Source organism: Bubalus kerabau, chromosome 4, assembly GCF_029407905.1.
Source record: "Bubalus kerabau isolate K-KA32 ecotype Philippines breed swamp buffalo chromosome 4, PCC_UOA_SB_1v2, whole genome shotgun sequence".
NCBI classification, from domain to species: domain Eukaryota; kingdom Metazoa; phylum Chordata; class Mammalia; order Artiodactyla; family Bovidae; genus Bubalus; species Bubalus kerabau.
Window position 1 is genome coordinate 14134571 of NC_073627.1, and position 17947 is coordinate 14152517.

At 44.3% G+C, this 17947-nt stretch overlaps 1 protein-coding gene and 1 long non-coding RNA gene across 2 annotated transcripts in view; both read left to right on the plus strand.

Annotated features, from left to right (window-relative positions):
• FOXK2 (forkhead box K2) overlaps positions 1 to 17947 on the plus strand; it is a 53165-nt gene that overhangs the window by 3971 nt on the left and 31247 nt on the right. The window lies entirely within an intron of this gene.
• Positions 6861 to 9720, plus strand: LOC129648802 (uncharacterized). Its single transcript, XR_008712873.1, has 2 exons — positions 6861 to 9129; positions 9467 to 9720. It is a non-coding gene; the product is annotated as an uncharacterized LOC129648802 (long non-coding RNA).

Consider the following 17947-nt stretch of genomic DNA (forward strand, 5'->3'; position numbering starts at 1 on the left):
TTTTTATTGACTTTATTACAATTTAGTTGCTTGTTTTTCTTTTTTACATTTGTTTGATCTCGAGGCATGTGGGAACTTAGCTCCCAGACCAGGGATCAAACCTGCACCCCTTGCATTAGAAGGTGAAGTCTTAACCACTGGACCACCAGGGAAGTCCCTAATGTATTTTTTAATCAGTAAGATCCTAAATATGTAATAGCCAGACTGATAAAGATATTTAATATGCAGAATTGCCATTGTACCTATTTAGAAAAGTGACCCTGTTTCTATGCTGCATTAACTGCCTGTCAGTTGGTGATACAACACCACCTCCCTTTCTTATGTGGCATGTTTTAACTTGCAGATGAAGTTTGGTAATGTCACACTTGGAAGACTTTCTCATTAAATCACAGAGAGCTTCCTCTTAGGTGAGGATAGGAGAGAACTGAGTAAACAGTGGCTTCTGGAGCTTTGCAGGTGAAGACTCCCAAGAAAGAAACTGAAGGATCTCACAGTGACTCTGTCCTGCTTAGATGATAGGGATTGGGCAGAATGAACATTCCCAGAGAATACCAGTACCTGAAAGAAGGAAATAGGAAGGGAGGGCCGAGAGAGGAGAGCTGTGGGAAGGGGACCATGACTTGCACTGTCACCCTTCATGGGAAGGCATGGGCTTGGTGATTAGAGTGTTTTGGGCGGTGAGGAAGGAGACAGGGTGTGGACTCCTGGGGGAAGGAGAGGGAGAGAGTGGAGGTGTGAGAAGTGGTTGTGGGGAGGGGATGGATATTATAAGAAGGACGGAGGTGAGATTAGGGTTAGAAGGAGGGTAAACCATGGGTGAAGTGGGTGGGGGAAACTGCTGGGAGATGTAGCCAAGGTGCAAAGACTGGACAGATGACGTGTGGAGAATAGAGTTCCCAGTAGGAGATGATAAAATGAGGTCTTCTTTGGAGACCTAAGCAGAGCCAATAGTGAGGTCTGGCATGTTTTCTTGTCTCAGGGCTGCCAGATTGGCTGAAACACCTTCATTTTATCCCTTGAGCCTCTGATCAGCTTGTGGTCAGAGCTAAGAGCTGGGGCCCCGGATTGCTGGAGTCCCCAGAAGTGGGCAACATGTAATGGCAAATCCATAGCAGAGCAGAGGTGCTTTGCACTTTATAAAGTGCTCAGTATACAAACTAGTTGCTTTTAAGAGCCACTATGTATTTTTTAAAAGCTACAATGTTTATTCATTTGGCAAATTGAGATACATTTTTATTATCCCTGATTTGTAGACATTGGGAACATAGTGCAGCCATTTTAGCATAAAACTTTCTTTACTATGTTAAAAATAACCCAATAACCAGCTTACTTGTACTTTACTAGTGCTTAGTAATTTTTGTAGTGATAGAACTCTGTTCATTTAAAATGTTTACTTAAGGAGTAGCTTTTGATTTTTAAATAGTTTGAATTTCTGACACTTTTGAGAAACAGGGCTACCTGATGGGACCTGTCACCTGTAGTGCTTATTTGTGCAACCAATTGTATCAGGAGAAAACAAGAATGGGCACTGGGGCTGGACAGACTGGAGTCAGATTCCAGCCCTGCTACTTAACCTGTTTTAGTTCCCTCACTTTTAACAGGGATAATAACTGACCTTGTGTGGCATAATTAGCGCCAGGCCTGTGCCCTTGCCCTTGCTAGACATCAGGGGCTGCTTGTATTTTTTCACAGTGTCCTGGTATGGAGGGGCCTGTGGAGATCTAACGTCACAGGAAATGTGACGTGGTGAAAATGTCCTCAAGGGGCCAGCACTCTCCAACTTGCTCATAGCTCCACACATGTGCATGCAGTAGACTGATCAAAGGCCTCTGGGAGTAGTGAGCAAAGTTTGAAATTTCTTTAACTGAGAAAAGTTGTCTTTCCCCACCAGGACCTGAGGATAAAGCCAGGCTGAGCTGGGAGAGGCCTGTTTCAGGGTGCCCTCTCTCCTAGAGCCTCCGTTCTGGTTCCGCCCCACTCCAGTATGTCAGCTTCACCACAGACCTTCCCTGTTTCAGGGGGAAAGAAAAAGTGCCTCTGCCTTGGGGCAAAGTCAGGAAAGGGAACTGGTTAAAAGTCATGTCCTGTTTGTGGTCTGATTTGTAGAATTCTTGTTCTTTAATGCCATTGGCCAAACTGTTATTTTGTTAATGAAGGGTGGCTTCTCTGTCCAATCAAAGAATTTGCAATTTACTGTTTTTCTTTTTAAAATTGCCTTTTTATTGAAGTGTAACAAACCATATATACTTTAGAAATCTAGGCCATGGTCTCCTTATTTCTTGTTTATTTATATTCTTGGCTGTGCTGGGTCTTCATTGCTTCGAGGGCTTTCTGTCGTTATGGTGAGTGGGAGCTGCCCTTTAGTTGCCCTGTGCAGGCTTGTCGTTGCGGTGGCTTCTCTTGTTACAGAGCACAGGCTCTGGGTGCTTGGGCTCAGTAGTTGCAGAGGGCAGGCTTAGTTGCTCTGCAGCATGTGAAAATTTCCCAGACGAGGGATCAAACCTGTGTCCCTTGCACTGGAAGGCAGATTATCAACCACTGGACCACCAGGGAAGTCCATGCTGTCTTTCTTAAAGGCAGAGGGGACCTGAAGCTGGGCTCCCCTGCAGGCCTCAGAGGGGAGGCCTCAAAGGCCTCAATGTCTGTGCTTTTCAGACATTCAGAAGTGCTCTGGACCCACTAGAAGTGGTAGGTCAAGGAGCCCATTCTGGAAGGCAAGGTTAAATGTTAATGTTCCCTCCTCATCACCTTGTGCTACAGCTTGTCTTCTTGCTTGACTTTCTCCCCTGTTGGTCCTCCAGGGTAGGGAAGGTCCTACTTGTGTTTGTATCCTTTGGTAATGGCACATAACCATCATTACTTGGTACATATATATGTGTGCTTGTTGGCTACTGATTTAGGGCATTACTATTGTTTTAATATTCTCAGATGTTGATCATTTAGTGACAGGGTTCTCGTTAGATGTGGTTCCCTCACTTATGGTCCCCTGTTCATCAGCAGGTCTCATCTAGATCCACAGTTGCAGAAGCACAGTATAGCTTCATAATTGGTGGAAATATTCCAGAAGATGAGACTATAGAGTAACAGGAAATTTTTCCATTGTGAAAATTCAGCAATTCTTGTTTTGCCAAGGAAAAACTAATTTTTTTTTTTAATGGAAAAAAAAAGAGGGTTTCTAAAATAAGGAAGCTTTTAAAAATAGTATTCTTTTTTTTAACTTGGGGGTGTTGAGTCTTCATTGTAGTACATGGGCTTAATTGTTGCTCTGCAGCATGTGGGATCTTGGTTCCCCAATCAGGGATCGAACCTGCATCCCTTGCATTGGAAGGTGGACTCTTAACCACCAGGAAGTCCCTAAAATAAGGAAGCTTTTAATCAAAGCTGTTAGCATCTTGGATGGTATTCTTATCTGTTTAACATTTTTGTGTAGCTCTTGCTTTCTTTTATGTTTGGATTTTGGAGAATTCTGTGCACAGTCACTCAGTCGTGTCTGATTCTTTGCGACCCTATGGACTGTAGCCTGCCAGACTCCTCTGGTCCTTGGGTTATCTTGGCAAGAATACTGGAGTGGGTTGCTATTTCCTCCTGCAGAGGATCTTCCTGACCCAGGGATAGAATCTGCGGCTCCTGCATTGGCAGGCAGATTCTTTACCACTGAGCCGCCTGGGAAGCCCTTGGAGCAGTTTACAATATCTTAAATAATAATACAGTAAGTCAGCTCCCACTTCTAGTCCCAGTTTTTAATGAGGATTGTTTGAATTTGCTAATGAAACACAATATGTCAGGACAGGTTGAAGGCACGCATTGCCATTTCTGTGATTCGAAGCAGCTTGAGCACCACGACAAGGTGTTACTGCCGTCATCCCGGGAAACGGCTGCGGGGAGATTAGAAGGCACCTCATGGGAAGCTGCCTTGCCTAGCATGCCTCAGTTCCACAAAGCGTGTACACCAAGCATGGCGTATATGCTTGGTGCTCTGCTGAGAGTTCTGTAGGGATATTAGACATTGTTTGGCGTTTGCTACAGTTTGGTGTCTGCAGAATGCTTCTGGATCTTACCCATTGAAAGAGATCAGAGTACAACAGTGACTCTCACTGGCATACCCTTGCCTTCCCTAGGATATTTGGGAACATGTTAGGTTGGTGCAACTGGGCGGGGATGCAATTGGCACCTAGTGGGCTGGGGCCAGGGACGCTGTAAAAATTCTATGATTTTGAAGGATAGGCCTCCTTCAACAGAGAATAATACCACCCCAAGCATCAGTGGTAGGATGGTGGAGACCCTGAAGCACAGTGATCGTAGCAGTTAGTAACAGTAGGATGTTATTCCTAGCCCCATAGACAGTGAGTCTTAATAGCATACAATGGTACCTGTTTAAACCTTTAAGGTACCATAGCATTTGTTTCTAATTTATTGGCAGTGCCTTTCTGAAACGAAGCTTGAGGTGGAGAGGTCTGTCGTAGAATCTCTCCCTTTGCAACTTTGGAAGGACACTCCCAGGAGGCAATCCCAAATCTTACTTGGGTTGTAAGGAGATCAGTCTTAGTACTCGGGAGTAGACTGATGTTCTCACCGTGGAATGTGTATGCTCACATGTATCCAGTTTCTTTAGTTAGGTTGATCAAATTACTGAACAAACATTTATGGTTAATGCGAAAAGCATTGAGCTGTTGTAGTGGAGTTGTTCCAGTTTTTTGTTGTCTTGGTTCTCCTGGAAAATGAACTGATGGTGTGAGAGAGTGTGAATTAGTGTCACTACAACCACACTGTGAAAGACTGCTGTCAGATGGATGCTGTTTTCTCATGGTATTTATTTAGTCTCCCACAATCAGCAGTATGAAACTTGTCTTTTGACAGTTAAACAGACGGGATACAGAAAACCCTAAACAAGTAGATTGGAGACAGACTTGGTGTTTTTTTGGTCTTTTTCAGACTGTAATAGCATTTTGAGTGCAAAAGTGATATATTAAAAATGCTATGCTTTTGCTATTTCTAAACTTTTGGAGGATGTTAGGATTATGAGCATCAGTTTTACAGCTGTTTGAGCTGAGTGGAAGAAGATTGGTTTAAATGTGACCTGCCCATTCCGGTTCCTCCTTGAGTCTTGTGTTCCCACTTTGCCTAGTCTCTCTCTGGACTTGCCCACATGTGTTAAACATTGCACATATCCTGTACCTTGGCACTCCAGTGTTCTGTAGGCTGGGCTCATTCACCCTCAGGTTGTATACTTACTGGACATGTAGCCCGTGACCTTCAGTGACCTTGTATAGTGCCAGCACAGTGATAGGCCTCAAGGGTCTGTTGGTGAATTTGTTTATAGGCTTCGAGGTTTGTATTTGGAGATACTGCACCAAAGGAAACAGTTTAGAACAGTTAAAATTAAATTCTTGCTTTGATTCTACAATTCACTGCATTTTCTTTTTGTTTATATTGACCATCCTAAGTGTCCTTTTTGTTTTTGCATTATGTGTTTTTTTAAAGTTGATTGATACATGGAGGGGGATTGATACGTAGAGGGGAAACCTGGATACATGTGAACAGAAGTTCCTGTAGTTAAATAAAAATGTCCTTGATGATGTGCATTGATCATATAATTGTTGTCATGCTGCATGGTAACCTGTAGGTCTGTTCTAGGAGCAAGTCAGACCATGTAGTGTTCTGTTCTTCAGTGTTGCCCCACGCTAGACAAGGTGGAGCTGGTGGTACCTGCTGCTGCTGCTGCTAAGTCACCTCAGTCGTGTCCGACTCTGTGTGACCCCATAGACGGCGGCCCACCAGGCTGCCCCGTCCCTGGGATTCTCCAGGCAAGAACACTGGAGTGGGTTGCCATTTCCTTCTCCAGTGCATGAAAGTGAAAAGTGAAAGTGAAGTCGCTCAGTCGTGTCTGACTCTTAGCGGCCCCATGGACTGCAGCCTACCAGGCTCCTCCATCCATGCGATTTTCCAGGCAAGAGTACTGTAGTGGGGTGCCATTGCCTAGCTACGTCCCTGCAAATATGTCGTGACTTCTCCCACAGAGTAGACACTCAGATCCTGACTCCTGCGGCCACATGCCTTGGGCTGGAGGAGGGCCAGGCTGCTGGTGGTTCTTGTGGCTGAGGACTTTTGCAGAGGCCTGGGAGACCCTTCTGGGATTGCCTGATCCAGAGCACATCCTTTCCTGATGAAGTGGTCCAACCCCCACTCCCACCCTACCTCTGAAGGCTGTATCTTATTTTCCACCAACCTTTTATTTTATTCTCTCTTAAAAGTTTTTTTTTCAGAGTATCCATGTTCTTGTTAATGCAAATTTACATTAGTCACAGTTTTGAAAAATATCTATTTCTTTATAACATCTGTGAGTTCTTGTAACTAGGCATTCAGTGTTTAGGGTTTCTTTTCCTGCGTATCTCTAATGGGAAGAACTTTGTGTTTATAAATGTTTAAAATGATTTTAGTATTTTGGGAATGGCAATTTGACCACTTTTGTTAAAGGACTGGCTTCTATACTTAAAGCCATTGTTTGAGTAGTGCGCCAAGCCTTGGTTATGTTAATAGTTGTCGGAGGAACGGAGTCATTGCATTGTCTATAGGTGGGAGTGGAGCTCTACTCAGAAGGTTCGTTGAGTGTCCCTCAGCTCCTGGTGCCCAGTAGGCACTGGGTCAACCTGGATCTTCTCCCTGTTCTGTGGAGGGCAACTTCCCAGGGGCTTTACAATAAGAATCACATCCCAGAGGCTGCTTGTTCCTCCCCTCTGTGTTATTCTCCATAGACCTCTCCTCGTGGGAAAGGTTCGGGGTGGGCTGAGGATGACCAGGCAGGGCACTGTGTGCTTACCAGTCTACTGGAACAGTGTCACAGCATCACTTTGGATGAGAGAATGCACGAGCCCTTACCCCGGTGTCTGAGCTGTCTAATAATTTCTTAACCTCACTGTCCTATAAACATGGATATTATTGAATCAACTTCATGGAGATGTATGGATCGCCCTTGGCTGATGCAGGAGAGTTGCTGAATTAATATTAATGTTTGTTCTCTGAAGAAAACATCTTAAATTTCTTGTCTGAAGTATTTTGATTGGAGAGTTTAATCCATTTACATTTAAGTAATTATTGATAAGGAAGGACTCTGCCCTTTTGCTATTTGTTTTCTTTTTTCTGTCTTCGAGTTTTTTGGTCCCTCATATCCTCACCAGTTGCCTTCTTTTATGTTGATTTTTTTGTATAGTCAGCTGTTTTGATTATTTGTCCTTTCCTTTTGTGTCTTTTTTTAAACTTTATTTATTTATTATTGGCTTCACTGGGTCTAACTTGCTGCACTCAGGCTTTCTCTGGTTTTGGCTCTTGGGGGCTAGTCTCTTAGTTCTGATGCATGAGCTTCTCATTGCGGTGGCTTCTCTTGTTGTGGAGCATGGGCTCCAGGCACACGGGCTTTAGTAGCTAAGTGTAATAGTCATGACATGGAGATTTAGTTGCCCCATGGCATGTGGGATCTTCTGGAACCAGGGATCAAGCTCTGTACCCTGCATTGGCAGGTGGATTCTTCACCACTGTACCACCAGGGAAGTCCTATACCCTGTTACTTTTGAAGGTCCTAGCTTCCCAGAATGGAGAAGGCAATGGCACCCCACTCCAGTACTTCTGCCTGGAAAATCCCATGGACGGAGGAGCCTGATAGGCTACAGTCCATGGGGTCGCTCAGAGTCGGACAGGACTGAGCGGCTTCACTTTCACTTTTCACTTTCATGCATTGGAGAAGGCAGTGGCAACCCACTCCAGTGTTCTTGCCTGGAGAATCCTGGGGACGGCGGAGCCTGGTGGGCTGCCGTCTATGGGGTCGCACAGAGTCGGACACGACTGAAGCGACTTAGCAGCAGCAGTAGCAGCAGCAGCTTCCCAGAAAAACTCTCCCCAGCTTTTGCCTTAGGCTGTGTATTGTGTATTTGGACTGTAATTTTTTCACCACAGGCTCTGACTAAAATTTCACTTTCAGTGTTTTCAAGCTTTTTCAGCTTGAGTTCCGAGGTTGGCAAAACACAGAGAGGTGCCTGCATCACCCTTCAGGTAGCCCCCAGATGGGTTGGAACAGAAATATGCAATAAATTGGGAATAACATAGGTTCTGCTCCCTAGAACCGGGGACATGGGGAACTGAGATCCCACATGCTGTGGAGCAAATAAGCCAAAGCACTGCAAAACTGAGCCCACGCTATTAGCCCACATGCCACTGTCAGAGAGTCTGTACACTCCAAGCAATCAAGATTGCCGGGAGAAATATCAATAACCTCAGATATGCAGATGACACCACCTTTATGGCAGAAAGTGAAGAAGAACTTAAGAGCCTCTTGATGAAAGTGAGAAAGGAGAGTGAGTAAGTTGGCTTAAAGCTCAGCATTCAGAAAACTAAGATCATGGCATCTGGTCCGGTTACTTCATGGCAAATAGATGGGGAAACAATGGAAACAGTGACAGACTTTATTTTTTGGGGCTCTTAAATCACTGCAGATGGTGACTGCAGCCATGAAATTAAAAGACCCTTACTCCTTGGAAGAAAGTTATGACCAACCTAGACAGAATATTAAAAAGCAAAGACATTACTTTGCCAACAAAGGTCTGTCTAATCAAGGCTATGGTTTTTCCAGTGGTCATATATGGATGTGAAAGTTGGACTGTGAAGGAAGCTGGTGCTGAAGAGAGTTGATGCTTTTGATCTATGGTGTTGGAGAAAACTCCCAAGAGTCCCTTGGACTGCAAGGAGATCCAACCAGTCCATCCTAAAGGAAATCAGTCCTGAATATTCATTGGAAGGACTGATGCTGAAGCTGAAACTCCAATACTTTGGCCACCTGATGCGAAGAGCTGACTCATTTGAAAAGACCCTGATGCTAGGAAAGATTGAAGACGGGAGGAGAAGGGACAACAGAGGATGAGATGGTTGGATGGCATCACCAACTCAAAGGACATGAGTTTGAGTAAGCTCTGGGAGTTGATGATGGACAGGGAGTCCTGGTGTGCTGCAGTCCATGGGGTTGCAAAGAGTCGGACATGACTGAGTGACTGAACTGAACTGAATACTCCAAGGAAAGATTCCCCATGATGTAAGATAGATCCTATGTGCCACAATGAAGACCCGACATAGCCAAATAAATAGGTAAATATTACAGACTTGAGTCAGATGCTGGTAGGTCAGGTCTGAAGTCTGCAGTCCTGCTGTTTCTCTCTGCTCAAGTGTCCTCCTTTCCTCCTGTGAGCTGATGTCCATCTAGGACCAGGGCTCACCCTCTCCACAGCCTGCTCTGCTTTGCTGAACTCATACAGTTACTTATCTGTCCCCTTCATTCCACTTGGACATTTCTCAGATCTGTCCCTCACCCTTCCTGCTGCATAGCTCTTGCCTTAGGTATTTTCCACGTGGCCTTCTGGAGCACTTTCTTAGTTGGTCTCTAGTCTTGTCACCCTCCACAATTTGTTTATATTTTTGTTTTTAGTATAATCTACAATATAGATCCTAAGTATAAAGCTTAGTGAGAAACCACAGTGTAACCTGCCCCGAGTTGAGAAACGCTGCACTGTCAACACCCAGGAGCCTGCCGTGTGTTCTTCGCAGCCACAGAACCACTGTCCTCAGTTCTAAATTGTAGAGTGTTTGTTTTCTTTTGACTTCATGTACATGGGGTTATACAGAATGGAGTTCAGAAGGTGATGTTGGCTTTTCACTGAATAAAATGTTTTTGAGATTAGCCCACATTTTTGTACTTAGCTGTGGATCATTCATCGTCATTGTTATGTTTAATAATGTGAATATATGCCAATTTGATATTCTGCCAAGGTGGACATTTAGGTAGCTTTATTTTAGGCTGTTATAATGGATAATGCTGCTATGAGTCTTTTAAGTTGGAAGACTTTTTAGTTGAACAGCTGGTTGAGATTCTGGTAGCGTGTTTTGACAAGCACGTGCACGTGTCTGTTGGGTGGGCTCCAGTGGCTCACATCCATGTATGTTCAGCTTTCGTAGGTACAACCACTTTGGAAAAGCACTTTCTACATTTACACCTCTTTGACACTGGGTAAGATCGAGTTCAGGTGTCTTCACAGCTTCATCAGCATTGGTATTTTCTCTTTTTCATTTTAGATTTTCAATGGGTATGTTGTGGTATATTGTATTGTGGTTTTAATTTGCATTTCTCTGGTGATTGATGATGTTGATCTTTTCGTGTGCATATTGGCCATTCAGCAGAGTATTTTGAGAAGACGTTGCTACAGGTTGAGTGAATGCACACCTCCTGTGTGCTCACCTGATAAGAAGACTAAATGCACGTGCAGGTATTCACCGTCAGCAGTACCTTGGTGTGGTAGAGGGTGACACTGCATTAGAACTGTGGATTCAGAGCACACACCTCATGGATTATGCCTTTGTTCTTCTGCCCCTAAAATAAAAGCTATCATTTTATAAAGTGCCCTTAAGAATGGAATGCCTTACTCCAGGGTTGAACGTATGTAAAAACTCTCCATTTAATAAGGAGCTTGGTCCAGTCATGTCTCTTATTGCTATGTAATTGGCAGTTTTATCAGTGATTTATAAAAGATAGAATGGAGGAAGTGGGTTAAGGAGGATTGGGGTCAACATTACAAACTTCTGGCTGTAAGATAAATAGGTCCTGGGGGTATAATGTGCAACATGGTACCTCTGTAGGTAATAATACTGTTCGTAAATTTGAAAGTTGCTAAGACAGTAAATCTTAAAAGTTCTCAACACATACACAAACTGTAACTATAATGAGTTGATGGATACTAACTAACTTTTCTATGTGAATCTTTCTGCACTATATGCGTTTATCATTACATCGTACACCTTAAACCTAAACCATGTTATATCTCAATATAGCAAAAAGAAAATCCCTCTGTTCTAGACATTGTATTCCTTTTGTTTGGAACCTCAGAGGTAAAACAAAAGCAATGTTTTCTTTAGTTATTAGTCTCTAGAATGTGTGTGTGTACTTACTCCAGAAAGAGACCAAGATGATCTTTTAGAGTTTGGAAGAAGATATACTTCGGATTGTTTTTCTCATCCTGTTTGGTTGCTATTTTTGTGGGTTTTAGTGTGTAAAATAGTAATATAATTTATACGTATGTGAATGTATTATTGCCATTTTAACTTTTTCTTTTAAAAAACATTTTTTGAGATATACTTTAATAGGATAAAACAAAACTCTTTTAAGGGTACCTTTCAAAGAGTTTTGATGGGTACTTATATCTGTGTAATGGAAACCCCAGTTCAAAGTAAGAGAAGGTTTCTGTCTCCCAGAATCTCTCTCCTGCCCTTTCGCCCCTCTTCTGAAACTGAAAGCCCTGCTTTTCATCACTGTAGACTAGTTGTATCTTTCCTAGGATTTCTTAAGAAATTATGCAGTGTATACTCCTCAGTTTGGATTTTTTTGATTAACATGTTTTTGAGATTCATCCCTGTTGCTTTTTGGGCAGTTTTTTTCCTTTGTGATTGTTGATGTTTGAGAAGTATTGTTTTGTATGGACTTAATATCATTGGTTGGTTGATTCACCTCTCGCCAGACACCTGGGTCTTTTCCAGGTTGGACTATTAGGCATGGTATGGCTGTGAACATTTGTGAAAGAGTCTGTGTGGACAGAGGGTCTCATTTCTCTTGGTCAAACACCTAAGGGTGAAGTGGCTAAGAAGCTACTAAGAAGCTGACAGACTTTCCCAAAGCAGTACCACCATTTTATATTCCCACCAGCAGTGTGGGAGAGTTCTAGTTGCTCTATAACCTTGCCAGCCCTTGATTTTATCAGTTTTTTAATACTAGCCATTCTGTGGATGTGCAGTGGTATCATGGTCTTTGATTTGCATTACTAATGATGTTGAACATCTCTTGATGTGCTTGTTACCCATTCCTGTATCTTCTTTAGTGAATTTCTCTTTGATCGTTTTTAATGGGTTTGTGTTTTTATTTTAAGAATTCTTTATATATCCTAAATGCAAGTCAGCTGTAAATTGTGTGTATTGGGAATATTTCCCTGATTCTGTCCCTTGCCTTTTCATTTCTTGATTATATATTATTCATATTTTAACTCCTGCTTAATTTTTCACTTAGAAGCATGCAATCAAAAATATGTGGAGGCTGTTGCTCTTGTTCCCTGGCAAAAGAAATTGCTGTGAACTGGGGAGAGGAAGGAGGGAGCGCAGGCCCTGTGCACGGCTCTGCTTACGAGTTTTGTCTTGGTGAGGTGTCTGTTGGAGAGCCCCTTTGGTTCCATGTGAGTGTCATCTGGGCAAGTTTGGGGTGATCTCAGAAGTGCTGCCCCCGGGAGTACGCGCTGCTCTGAGCACCTGCCGCGTGCTGAGCGTGCCTGTGTGCTGCTGCCAGCGGCACAGCCGGAGGCCCCTCCGAGCCTGGGTGTGGCGACTTGTGATCCAGGTGAGAGCAGCCTCACGGGATTATTTCTATACTGGTGGAAATCTTCGTTAGTCTAGAACATGTTTTGAATGACTGGAAATTAAAGTAGAATTTGTACTGGTTTTTTTTTTTTGTAAAACTGCTGGAAGCACAAAGCATCACATTGGTTACACTGATATCCGATACTACCGGCACCCTCAGCCTGGCATCAGGGTTTTAAATGGATGTGCTCCTGAGTCAGCCTCCCCCAAACAGCAAATTGCCACTCAGAGTAGTAGATAAGGCAGTTCTTTCCAGTACCTTCGTTAATGGAATCACAGTGCAACAAATGGCCAACAGACAAAATTTTTCTCCAAGCCGAAGAAAAACTCAGAAGCAATTGTGAAGGTGCTTGTCACATGCATTGCTGGAAAACCCAACACTAGCCCTCTAAATTGGGTCAGGAATGTTTCTGAAATCAGTCAATCATGCTTCCTGGTCTGTGGGTACAAAGGCAGATCTGCCTATGGAAATGTACCATTTCCTAGTATTCTTGTACCTTAGGATACAAGCCCAGCTCCATACTATATGGGGTCCAGTGCAAAATGAAACTGTGGAAATCTATAAGGATGTATTGTTACAGCAGAGAGAATATAGCCAATATTTTATAATAACTGTAAATGGAACATATCTTTTAAAATTGTGAATCACTGTGTCATTCACTTGAAACTTAAATAATACTGTACACCTCAATTTTTTAAAAAAAGCTGCAAAAGCTTTTCATTTCTTCTGTAGTTTCTCTTAACCTGCCATGGTATTTTTGTTATTTGATACCAAGCTTTTTTAGATGGAAGGGTACTCGTGGGGCAAGTGCAGACTCTCCCAGGTGCCCAAGGTGCCCCTGTCCCGGACTTGTCCTGGACAGTGGGTATTCACGGAGGGGAAGGGGTTGCAAGAGGCAAGATGTGTGTGAGCTGAGCTTCCAAGCCCACAGCTGTGGTCCATTGACCTGTTGGGCCTCACTTACATAACACAGACTCAGGTAATGGCTAAGGAGATTACAAGGTGCTGGCTACAAAATCCAGCCTTATGTGTGGGCCCTTCTGAGCACAGCTCCTCTTTGACTCACTAACTACCCGCATGCCCACAGTGCCCCTGTCTACTCATGTGCTGTGTGGTTTCTAAGTCACCTCAAGGCTAAACATGGAATGAGAGTTCTTCACTCAGAGATGAAACTCACAGGCCAGGACCTGAACTCAGGTTGCAGGTGTCTTACAGAATCAGGCTTTTGAGGCTCTGGTTAGAAACTCATGCTAAACCCAACAAAACCTACAATAGTGTGAGCTCCTTTAATAAAAACGCCGTTGTGTTTCATGAATTGTCATAGAATGTTTTCGTGTTTGTCAGGGTAAGAAGTCAAGCTGAGGTAATAGTAGGTGTTGCTTGAGGTTTACTGCTGAGGTCCAGCAAAGAAAAGCATGGACTGTTTAGGGTTTCAGGTTCAGTATGGTCTTCATCGTCCTTACCCATCTTAAACTGCGTCAAGTTCTTGACCTGTGACTTGCTGTCTTTGATGGGTGGACACTGGCCTCCCAAAGCCACTTCCTCTGAGGGAAGCCCTCTCATGAGCTGGTGAGCTGCCACTCCATACACCCTCTTCTGGGATGAAGGGAGCACCTGCTAGGCTCTGGGTGGCCCATTCAGACCCATGTGGTGGCAGCTCAGGGTGACCAGCAGGCAGGACTGACAAGTGGTGTGGACATGTTGCTCCTGGAGCCACAGAAAAGGCAGCCTGGGGTGGGGGGTGGTTTATCAGTCACTGACAAATATGACTGTTAAGGGCCACAGTCTATTAAAGGTTGTAGTAAAAGTTTCAATCTTTCTGTTATAAATTAGAGGAAAGTAGTAGAAGAGAATGATGAAAATGTATATATGGGTCCATTTAAAGTGCCTTTTTGTCTAAGCCTCCTTAGGGTTTGGAAAGAAGAGGAATTTTTCTTCCATTTTTGCAAAAGATAAAGAGGCATGGCTTGTCATAGAAGCTGAGTTGGGACTGGAGCACATCGTCAAAACTCCCATGATAGTGTTCCTCCTTCAAGGTGATGCTTGCTTGAGTCCTGAAGGCTGTTCTCTAAAACCAGACTTGTGGGCTGAATTTTTTAGGCTCCTTCTGTGATGTGGCGCATGTACCCTCTTGACCACTGAGGACACCAAGTGTGTCTCTGTCTAGGTTCAGGAAGGGCTGGTTGGATGCCCCCTATGGGATTGTGGGGAATGGGCACCTCATAGGCCATGTGTCCACTTAGACATTGCACCCCGGGGCCTGTTCCTCATCCCCCTTATCTGCACCTCAGTAATTGGCATCAGCGTTCCCTCAGTCAGAAGCCAGACTGTGAAGCTCGTCCTCCTGCGGCCTCTCCCCTTTGTGCCCGCATGGGTGTGTCAGCAGGGCTGTTTCCGTTTCCATCTCCATCTCCCAAGCCAATCAGATTCATCTCCGCTCTCTGTCCTCACAGACCCTGCGGTGTGAACACCACACACCTCGGCTGCTTGGGAACCTCCTCACTCATTCCTTATTCCCCCCACCCCCTGATCCACCCTTGGGTGTAACTGATCCTGTTGCCCTCCTCCTTGGCAGTCACTGCTGCCCACCCCAAGTCACTGATGGCCCCAGAGCTCTGTCCACCCTGTGTGACACGTTATTTTTATTATCACAGTCTTTCCTTTGCCAATCCTGAGATTAAAGGATCGGATTCTCTTCCTCTTCATAGTAGATGATCGTTGTCAGCTGTCATAGGTGAGTGACAGAGTAACTGGCCTCTTACTTCTTCTCTTGAAGAGCAGCTCAGTTGATGTCTCTGTGGCCAGTTGGATAGCTGAAAGGACTTGACGTGATCTTTTCCAGATGTCTCTTGGGATTGCTAACACTAAGGAGGTGATGTTGTGTGAGGAGGGTTCTTGCTGGGGGCCCTCCTGCTCATTGACTGCAGGCGTGGCCACAGGACTCATTTATTCTGTCTGTCTGGAAATCATCGGTGTCCTCAGTGGGGTCATTGCATCAGCCTGGACCCCAGAGTGAGGGAAAAGTGGCGCAGAGCAGCCGTGTTTATGGGGTGAGTGGATGGCAGAAGCTGGACCCAGCCCTTTGGTGCGAGCAGCAGAGAGCTGGGGCCGTTTGCTGGGCCTGTGCTGGGTGTCAGGACATTTAGTGCTATGCTCTGAGAACATGGTTGGGACATACTGCTGTGTGTGAATATTGATACATGTAGGATGGGACAGATACTCTTCCCAGGAGAGAAGAAATACAAACTATAGAATATGCTATTACCACAAACCACAGCTTCTTGGGTCACAGTCTGGAAGCCCAGTGACGGGACAGCATGTAGATTTAACAGACATCATTAACATCATTAACAGGCTGGGTGACTGTGAGGGCACAGAAGTCAGAGTCCGCTCTGTAGACGTGGCCGTGACTCTGTTCTGTGTACTGCAGAACTGGGGTTGTACTCCCCTGCTTAGTTCCAGGCTGACCGTCAGGGACACAGGCTCTGGAGGAGGAATGAGAACTGCAGTGAGGCGATGTTTCGTTACTCTCAGGTGTCCCCAAGATTATTCTCAGGATTTGATGGGATTCTGAACTGCATAGAAGACAGCTAATGACAAGGGTGTATCCCAGAACAGGGCTCTCAGACCACCGTGGAGAAGGTGCAGTCTGACAGAAGAACGGGTGGTTTCCAAGCTCTTTACGTCTGTGCTCACCTTGTCGTGGGCCGTGTGCACAGCCTTGCTTGGCACGGGCCCAGTGACCCCTGGGGTGATCTGTCAAGCTTTGCATTGGATGTCGTGGAAGTTTCCAAATTTTTTATTTTTATTTTTTTGAAATTACACAGATTTATAGAAAAATTGCAAAAATAGAACAAATATTCTAATTTTTCCAGATTCCCCAAATATTAACATTGACCACATTTGCTTCACTGCTGTATTTTTTCCCTGAAATTTTTGAGAATAAGCTACATATATGATGCATTTTTACCTCTGAGATATTTCCATGTCTATTTACTAAAAAATTATCTTCCATAGCTATCACCCAGGTACTGACACCACTTAGCGTTGATACAATACTTGACTTAACTGGACTTAGCAGTTGTTTACTGATGCCCATTTTCTAGACTCAGGTCACCTATGCCTTGAGCTTTCCTCTCATTTGTGACTGTTCCTCAGCCTGTGTCTTCTGTGAATTTATGTTTTAGAAGAGGATGGGCCAGTTGTTTTGTAGAATACTTGTCTGATGTTTCCTCTTGGTGAGATCCAGATTTGTTATTTCGGCAGAAAATCCAGAGGTGAGGCTCTGTCTTCTCAGCACCTGTGGCAGGGGCACTCTTCTTGCTTTGTGCCATGGCCATGGGGGTGGCATCTGTGGGCCTTCGCCCATTAAACTTCCTAAAATACTCCAAAAACCGAGGGATTCCAGAGTTATCCTCATGACGACTGTCTGAATTGCATTCAGACATGTTTTTTTGGAGTAGCTAGAAATGGAACCCTCTTGTAGGGAGAATTTTTCCCAACTTAGATTGTGTGTCTGTCTGAGTAGTTAATCTGTGCCACGACAAAGGATGACAGGAGGCTGGGGAACATGGTGGCTGTTCCCCCGGGGCTTCCAGTCACTGTTAGCTCAAGGTGGAAGGCTGCTCTGCTCTGCTCCTTTCCCAGTGGCACTGTGGGGCCAGACCACTGCTCCTGCCTGTCCTATCCTGATTGGTTAATTGTTTAAATTTGCTTTGCATAGAGATAACACTAAATTTGACTTTCCATTTGGTTGGAGATTCCAATATGGCTAATTTCTGCCTAGCTATATGATGTTAGTATTCAGTATTTGCAGCAAGGCCTGGCTTTGTACATAAAGAACAGATTTTCAGAATCTTTAGAGCTTCTTTGTGAATCAGGAAATTCAGATCTCTGGATCCAAGCCATTGGCTTGTGTGTCTCATTTGAAAGAGTTTCCACTCCAAGAAAGATCCCTGTCACCAAGTACAGGAGACTAAGAGAGAGGTGGAGAGAAAGGTATTTGCAATTCTGAATCCATATTAAAATTATTAGTTTATTCAAGTAAAAGAAACTTAGTTTTTATCAGGGTCATTGCCTAAGTTTGAAACCATCCACTGTTGTGTTGCTTCAGTTTTGATTTGTGACTTGAGATGTGTGACTTTTCAGTATCTGGTCAGATTTTGCTCAGTGCCTGCTCAGTTTTTGCTTAGGGGTTGTGGTTCTGCTTTCTGCTGTCTGGCTTTTCTTATTGTTCATTTTACATTCTTTCCCTGAGACTTCCCTGGTGGTCCAGTTGGTTAAAGATTCGCCTGCCTTCCCATGCAGGGGACCCAGGCTCCATCCCTGGTTGGGGAACAGAGGTGCCACATGCCCACAGGGCAGCTGAGCCCAAGCACCACAGCTTCAGAGCCCACACAGACTTTATTACAAATCTTTTGGGATCAGTTAAAGTGTTTTTATGGAGAAGGCAATGGCAACCCACTCCAGTACTCTTGCCTGGAAATCCCATGGGTGGAGGAGCCTGGTGGGCTG